Genomic DNA, 9,050 nt, shown 5'->3' on the forward strand with positions numbered 1-9,050 from the left:
GTACCATCTCACGCCGGTCAGAATGGCTGCTATCCAAAACTCTACAAGCAATAAATGCTGGAGAGGGTGTGGAGAAAAGGGAACCCTCTTACACTGTTGGTGGGAATGCAAACTAGTACAGCCACTATGGAGAACAGTGTGGAGATTCCTTAAAAAATTGGAAACAGAACTGCCTTATGATCCAGCAATCCCACTGCTGGGCGTACACACCGAGGAAACCAGAAGGGAAAGAGACATGTGTACCCCAATGTTCATCGCAGCACTGTTTATAACAGCCAGGACATGGAATAACCTAGATGTCCATCAGCAGATGAATGGATAAGAAAGCTGTGGTACATATACATAATGAAGTATTACTCAGCTATTAAAAAGAATACATTTGAATCAGTTCTAATGAGGTGGATGAAACTGGAGCCTATTATACAGAATGAAGTAAGCCAGAAAGAAAAACACCAATACAGTATACTAATGCATTTATATGGAATTTAGAAAGATGGTAACGATAACCCTGTATGCGAGACAGCAAAAGAGACACAGATGTATAGAACAGTCTTTTGGACTCTGTGGAAGAGGGAGTGGGGGATGATTTGGGAGAAAGGCATTGAAACATGTATAATATCATATATGAAATGAATCTCCAGTCCAGGTTCGATGCATGATACAGGATGCCTGGGGCTGGTGCACTGGGATGACCCAGAGGGATGGGATGGGGAGGGAGGTGGGAGGGGGGTTCAGGATGGGGAACACGTGTACAGCCGTGGCAGATTCATGTTGATGTATGGCAAAACCAATACAATATTGTAAAGTAATTAGCCTCCAATTAAAATAAATAAATTTATATTAAAAAAAATTCCCGCTTTTTGCTCCACTTGGGCTGACTGGTATTCTTCTTTGTGCTGGTAGAAGCAGATGCAAACCCCGGTCCTCTCCGCTCTACCTATTTGCCCATAATGACGAATGTAGGATTCCACACCTTTGGTGGAGAACTCTGAACAACCAGATCAACCTTGGGGATGTCTAACCCATGCGCAGGAACATTGGTTGCAACCAAAACTCCAAAATCACCATTTCTAAAACCTCTCAGGGCAATTTCCCTCGGCTTCTGTGGAATGTCTGGTGTAATGACTGGCATCCTGTCTTACAGCCACATTCTGTGACAACTCCTGGGCTTCTTTCTTCATATCACAAAATATGATAGTGCACCCTTGATAACCACTGTACACTCAGCCACATCTCCAGTAACTGATGTCCTCTGAGCCCAGTGGCACTTGATAGCCAGATGCTCTAGAGTTATTGCAGTTTTCTGCGTCTTTTTACCAGTCAGGTCCACTTGTTCGTATGTAGATTTCATGTATTTCGTAGCAACATTATACACCCAATAGGGGCAAGTTGCAGAAAAAAGCAGTGTTTGGGGATTGTCTTCTGAATCTTTCTTGTATGTCACACATAAAATCTCTTCCACTTGATCAGGAAAGCCCATATCCAACATCTGGTCAACTTCAGCCAGGATAACATGCTTAAGTTTGGTGAGATCTAGCTTGCCATTCTGCAGGTGGTCTTTGATACGACATTTCACCATGAAAACAAGCCGCTGCCAGGTTTGTTGTGATGTCACTGAAGTCTCTGCTTACTTGACTTGCCAGCTCCCTTGTGGAGCAAGAACCGGTACCTGAGGGGCATGACCTCTCTTCCAGTCTTGCAGTTCTCCAAGAAGTTTCTCAACCAAAGGGATAGCAAAAGAGAATGTCTTTGCAGTTCCTATCTGCGCCTGTGCAATCAAATCCTTCCCACTATAGACACAGTGAAACATCTTTGCTTGTATAGGAAACAGGAAGGTCACCCCATGGGCTTTGAGAAGTTTAATAGTTTCTTCAGATACGGGAAAATTAGAGAAAGCTCCTTCTTTTTGCTCCACAGTCATTCCCTGCTCTAACTCACTGTTTTCTTCACTGGCAGCTTCCTTGGAGTTGGAGTCAGGTCCAGAATCAGGGAATCCATTCTTGAGGTTGGGGCTTTTCTCTCGAATTTCTCCATTTATTTCTTTTTCTTCCTTCATATTTTTGGGCTTGGGTGCACCCAATTCTTCCTCAGAAGGCTCTTCATTTTTTATAACTTTTTTGGTTTTAAGAGAAACAATTGTATTTTCACAGGCCTCCTTTGAATTTTTTTGAACTTTGGTTTTAGGAGAAATAATGTCATCTTAGGATGGCTCCTCTTTCTTTTTTGACTTTTTAGATTTAGGAGAATTCACATCAACCTCAGAAAGTTCTGCTTTCTTTTTAACCTTTTTAGCTTTGGGAGAAATTATTTCTTACTTTTCTTCTGCTTCCTCTTTAGTCTTACTAGATTTTGGCTTCTCTTTTTTACCTTTCTTCTCATTTTGCTTTTGCGGCGTCTCCACTCATGCCACGGCTGCATCTGACTCCAAATCTGCGTCACTAAGAAGTTTCCCTGGCATCACTCACACAAGCTGTGTAGGGCAACCAGTCTCAGTTGCTCACTGAGGACAAGCACAAAACTGCAAATTGACTAGACTTCAACATAGCACTGACATGAGACAAAAGGAAAGAAATACAGTGTTAGTTTATGCCCTCCGACCTGTGACTTGCTATCCCCTCCCTGGACCCTGAGTAGACTCAGTCCCAGGGCTGCACTGGGGTGGGGCCGACACAGCCGCGCAGGGCACCCTGCACTGAGGCTCCTCTTAAGCCTGTACTGTCTGGTTTTCTCTGGCTGGAGCCAGACACCCTAGTGAACCCCAGAAATGGTGGCCTGACTCTGGATACAGGATATCCTGTATCCAGAGGATACAGGGGAAAGTCACCAAGTATCCAGCTCTCCGGTGCTGGGGTCCCCAGCTGAAGTCTCCTTCCTGAGTGTGCAGCCTCCTAGGCACCTCAGCAGGGAGTGGTACCCAAGGTAGGCATGAGTCTGGAGGGGAGAAGTGAAGCTTTAGGGAGAAGAAGTAGGGAGACTGAAGTCCTTGGGTGTTTGCTCAGGCACATCCCACCGTAATTCACAGCCCAGGAAGCCAACTTTCCCTAAGGCTCTGGGCGCAGGTGCAACCAGTTGAACGTGAAGAAGTGCTGCCGCCTTGTGGACATTTCCTATAACTACACTTGTCCACCAGTGCTGACTGGCACCTCCAATTCAAAAGGCCTGTGGGGCAGCTAATGACAGCTGCCCTCAGAAAAGGCCCTGAGGCAGGTATTGCAGAAGTGAACACCAAACACAACCTATGTTCAAGAAGCCAATTTCAGAGGTCAATCTTCCTCACATCCTTTAAGGAAAGAAAGAAAGAAAAGAGAGAAAAAGAACCCAGACGGCCACAGGCCAAGATGCTCAGCATCCCGAAGTATTACAGGAGTGACACTGATCAAAATGACAACAAGCAATCAAATCCCACTGGAGAGAATGGCATCCTAACTGTCTGCAAACAGTGCATGGAGGAGAGAGCCGGGGGATGACAGAACCTCCCCTCACGTTCCCTGGGAACAGACATTGGCAAGTCTCTCGAAGGGACAGCCTGCACAGGGCAGAACACACAGGTCAAGAGAACTAAAGCTAGGATTCTAATACCCACACCTGGGCCTACATTACTAGGATTCTAATACCCACACCTGGGCCTACATTACAAAAAAATCACCATTCAAAATGACACATGAGCCCCAACCTTCACTGCAGTGGTACCTCCAACTGCCAAGACACAGACACAAGAATAGGTCCACTGACGAATTAAATCTTAAGGAAATGTTGTACATATATACAAGGGGCTATTACTCAGACTTCAAATATCGCCAATAAAATTATGAAATTAAGCCAATGGTCCCCACAAGCATGGACCTTGGAGGAAAATACACTAAGTGAAGTCAGCACCAGAGGAAGATAGAAGAATAGCAGATGATGTCCCTGGAGGGCGAAATTGAACAAAAGAGTTACAGAGGAAATAATTTGCATCATAAAATGAGACTGAGATTAAAACACAAATATTATTAAAAAAAAAAAAAAGAGAGAGAGAGAGAAAGTTCCAGGGATGAATTAGGAGGTTGTTACTACTGTATACACAGAAATCTGTATCTGTAATAGATTATGCACAAGAATTATCTCCTTCCTTCCTTCCACATATGTGCTGAAATGTGTATCTCTAACATTGTTGTTGTTTGGTCGCTAAGTCGTGTCAGAAAATTTGCAAACTCCTTGAATGGTAGCCTGCCAGGTTCCTCTGCCCATGGCATTACCCAGGCAAGTATACTGGGTTGTTATTTCCTTCTCCAGGGTTTCTAATATACCCGCAGAAATATGTCTTGGTATTAGCTAAGCAACAAGGATTATTTTCCACCTTCCATCCTTCCTTCTGTGCATGTATCTAGAGAAATATTTATCTCTATCATATACCAAGAAATCTGTAGCTGTAATAGAACACCCACAAGGACTATCTCCTTCCTTCGTTTCTTGCACATGTACAAGGAAACTATACCTCTAATAAATGTTCCACAGGGATCTGATGTTCAGCACAGAGTACTTTATTCGACCTTGTTCAATAAACTGTGTGGCAAAATGATCAGTAAAAAGTACTAAAGCCCATAATATATGTGTCATAGCTGAATCAGTCCATTGTACACTGTGGACAAAGACAAAGCTGAAAATAGCCTGGACTTCACCATAGCATCAGCATGAAATAAAGGAAAGAAAAGTAATGTCTAGTTTATTTCCTCCAATCTGTTTGACTTAGGATGTTATCTGAATCTTGGTAGCTGAATAGGCTTAAACCAGGGATGGACGTGGGTGGTATTGAGATAGCCGAGCTGGGACCAGTATCCTTAGTGAACTGAAATCCTGATGGCCCGACCCTCTGACTTGGAGGAACACAGAAAATTGCCCAGATTGCAGGTTTCCCCGTGCTGGGGTCTCCAGCTCAAGACTCCTTCTTGAGAGTGCAGCCTCCTAGGCACCCCAGCAGGGAGCACTGCCCAAGTTAAGCATGAGGCTAGAGGGGAGGGGTGAAGCTTCAGGGCGGAAGAGGTGGTGAGATAGAAGGGCTTGGGTGTTTGCTCAGGCACACTCCACTCTAATTCACAGCCCAGGAAGTCGACTTTCCTTAAGGCTCTGGTGGCTGGTGGAACCTGAGTTGAGCATGAAGAAGTGCTGCCGCCTTGTGGACATTTCCTGTAAGAACAACTTGCCCACCAGTGCTGACTGGCACCTGCAATTAGGAAGGCCTATGGGGCTGTTAAAAGTCCTGCGGCAGGTATTAGAGATAAATTCCAAATACAATCGACTTTCAAGAAATCAATTTTAAAGGTCAATTTTCCTCATACCCCTTAAGGAAAGAAAAAAAGAACCCAAACAACCACAGGCAAGATGTTCATCATCCTGAATCATTACAGGAGTGATGCCGATCAAAACGACAACAAGAAATCAACAAGAAATCAAATCCCATCGGACATCGGACAGTTAGAATGGCCATCCTAACTGTCTGCAAACAGTACATGGAGGAGAGAGCTGGGAGATGATGAAATCCCCCTTCGTGTTGCCTGCGAACAGACGCTGGCAAGAGCCCTTTGAAAGGACAGCCTGCACAGGCCAGAACAAAACAGTCAAGACAACTAAAGCTAGAATTCTAATACTCACACCTGGGCCTATAGAAAAACCTTCATTCAAAATTACACATGCACCTCAACTTTCACTGTAGTGGTACCTCCAACTGCCAAGACATAGACCCAAGAAAAAGTCCACTGACAGATAAAATCTTAAAGAAATGTGGTACATATACACCAGGGGCTATTACTCAGACTTCAAGTATCGCCACTGAAATTATGCCAGTGGTCCCCACAAGCATGGACCTTGGAGGAAAATACACTAAGCGAAGTCAGCAACAGAGGAAGAAAATAGCAGATGATGTCCCTGGAGGGAAAAATTGAAAAAAAGACATACAGAGGAAGTAATTTCAACTTAAAAAGAGACTTAAAAAGAACTGTTAAAAAAAGAAGAAAAGAAAGTGCCAGGTACATATTAGGAGATTACTACTACCTTATACACAGAAATCTGTATCTATAATAGATAATCCACAAGGACCTGATTTTCAGCACAGGAATTCTATTCAACCTTGTTCAATAACGATAAAAAGAACAGATACGCTGTGTGTGTGTGTATATATATATATATGTCTTAACTGAATCAGTTAATCACAAAACTGCAAATTGACTATACTTCAACAATAGCATTGGCATGAGATTAAAGAAAAGAAAAAGAAAAGTAATGCTTATTATATCCCCTCCGACCTCGCTTACTTGAGCTGCTATCCCCTCCCTGGACCCTGAGTAGACTAGAGTCCCAGGGCTGCACTGGGGTGGGGTTGAGACAGCCAGGCAGGGTCCGCTTCATAGAGATGCCTCTTAACCTGTACAGTCTGTTTTTTTTCTGGCTGGGACAAGCATCCCTATTGCACCCAACAATGGTGGCATAGTCCGCTGGCCTCGAGGATACAGGGTAAAGCTACCAAGAATCCAGGGCCCTGGCGCTGGAGTCCCCTGCTGAAGCCTCCTTCCTGAGAGTGCAGCCTCCCAGGCACTTCAGCAGGGAGCGGTGCCCCAGGTAGGCATGAATCTTGAGGGGAGGGGTAAAACTTTACGGGGAAGAAGTAGTGAGACTCAAGCACTTGGGTGTTTTCTCAGACATATGCCACTCTAGTTCACTGGGCCAGGAAGCCCGCCTTCCCTAAGGCTCTGGTCGCAGATGGAACAGAGTTGGGCATGAAAAAAGTGCTGCCGCCTTGTGGACATTCCTTATAACTACAACTCAATCTTTTGTGCTTACTGGCACCTCCAATTCACAAGGCCTGTGGGGCTGTTAATGACAGCTGCCCGCAGGAAAGGTCCTGGGACGGTTATTGAAGAAATAAATTCCAAACACAATGAACTTTCAAGAAGCCAACTGCAACAGGTAAGTTTTTCTCACATCCCCAAAATCCCCAAATGGCCACAGGACAAGATGCTCAACGTTCCCAATTATTGCAGGAGGAATGCCAATCTAAAAGACAACAAGAAGTCAATCCTCACCTGTCAGAATGGTCATCCTCACAAATCTACAAACAACAAATGCGGGAGAGAGCCAGGCAGAGAGGAAACCCCCCTATATGGTCAGTGTGAATGGACACTGGAAACAGCCCCTAGAAAGGACAGTCTCCTCAGGCCAGAAACTAAAGCTTCAAAAGGGCTCAGCCCATGGTCTGACATACCCACACCTGGGCCTGTATCCTGAGAAAACCGTCAGTGAAAAATACACAGGCACTCCATCGTTCACTACAGCACTGCTTCCTAGAGCCAAGACACAGAACCAGCAAGATGCCACCCGATGGATTAAAGGTTAAAGAAGATGTGTACATATATACAATGGACTGTTACAGTCATGAAAAATGGCCACTGAAATTGTGCCACTAATTGTCACAAGGATTGACCTTGGAGGGTCATCAGATCAGATCAGATCAGTCGCTCAGTCGTGTCCGACTCTTTGCGACCCCATGAATCGCAGCACGCCAGGCCTTCCTGTCCATCACCAACTCCCGGAGTTCACTCAGACTCACGTCCATCGAGTCAGTGATGCCATCCAGCCATCTCATCCTCTGTCGTCCCCTTCTCCTCCTGCCCCCAATCCCTCCCAGCATCAGAGTCTTTTCTAATGAGTCAACTGTTCGCATGAGGTGGCCAAAGTACTGGAGTTTCAGCTTTAGCATCATTCCTTCCAAAGAAATCCCAGGGCTGATCTCCTTCATAGACTAAGTGAAATCAGTTGGACGGAGAAAGACAATTTTGCCTTATAGGCAAAATACAAAAAGAGATACAATGGAACAAATTTACAACAAAAACAGTGACTCTGAGAATTCAAACACAAGTACAAGTTCCCAAGAAAAAGTGAAAGAGCAAGGATGAATTAGGACGTCAGGGCTAAGATATACACAGAAATCTGTATCTATAATAGATAATTCAGAAGGTTATCTCTTTCCTTCCTTCCAAATATACACAGAAATATATATCTCTCTAGATACTCAGGAAGGACCTGATGGTCAGCACAGGGTACTTTACTCGACCTTCTGCAATAACCTCTATAGCAACAGGATCCAAAAAAGAACAGATATGCTGTATGTATATGTCATAAGTGAATCAGGTGGCTGTAATCTGAAGTCAAGCACAAAACTGCAAATTGACGATACTCCAAGACAGCACAGGCCTGAGACTAAAGAAAAGGAATAGAAAAGCAGTGCCTAGTTTATCCCCCACGACTTCCCTGAGTTGGGCTGCTCTCCCATTCCAGAAGCCTGAGCAGGCTTGAGTCTCATGTCTGGACTGGGCTGGAGTTGAGGCAGCTGGGTCGAGATGACCAAAATTTTAATAGAGACATGTAACCTGCGATTTCGGCCCCACTAGGTACAACAGCCAAGACAGGAAAGCAAGCTAGTTGTAGAAGTACAGACGAATGGATACAGACAATGGGATCCATGTACACAACGGAATATTTCTCAACTGTAAAGAAGTAGGAAATAATGCCAAGTCCAGCTTCAGGAAAGAAAGTATAGAGATGATCATTCCAAGTGAAGTGAGGGAGACGAGGAAAGACAAGTATCATATGATATCATTTCTAGGTATAAACTAAAGAGGGATACAAAAGAGCTTATTGCCTGGAGACACAGGCTCCCAGACTTAGAAAAGAAACTTCCGGTCACCAGATATAAAGATGTGGGGCATGGAGAAATGAGCTGCTTCAGAATAAGATATGCACACTACTACTGGTAAAGTAAGAGACCAGGACCCACGTGTAACACAAGGAAACTTACTCCACACTCTATTAATCTATGAGGGGGAAAAAACCCAACAAATCATATGTACATCTATGTAAAAGTGAAACAATTTGTGGTAGAAGGAAAAGGAAAAACCAAAACACCCACAAGATTGTAATTCACTGTACTGTGTGTGCGCTTAGTCGCCCAGTCGTGTCTGACTCTTTGCGACCCCATGGACTGTAGCCCGCCAGGTTCCTCTGTCCATGGGATTCTC

General features: G+C 44.5%; 1 pseudogene; it reads right to left on the reverse strand.

The window, feature by feature from the left end:
* Positions 1-2,458, reverse strand: part of LOC104989466 — a 93,327-nt pseudogene extending 90,869 nt beyond the window's left edge.
* Between the last annotated feature and the right edge of the window lie 6,592 nt (positions 2,459-9,050).

Source organism: Bison bison, unplaced genomic scaffold (assembly GCF_000754665.1).
Source record: "Bison bison bison isolate TAMUID 2011002044 unplaced genomic scaffold, Bison_UMD1.0 scf7180017864155, whole genome shotgun sequence".
Taxonomy (NCBI): domain Eukaryota; kingdom Metazoa; phylum Chordata; class Mammalia; order Artiodactyla; family Bovidae; genus Bison; species Bison bison.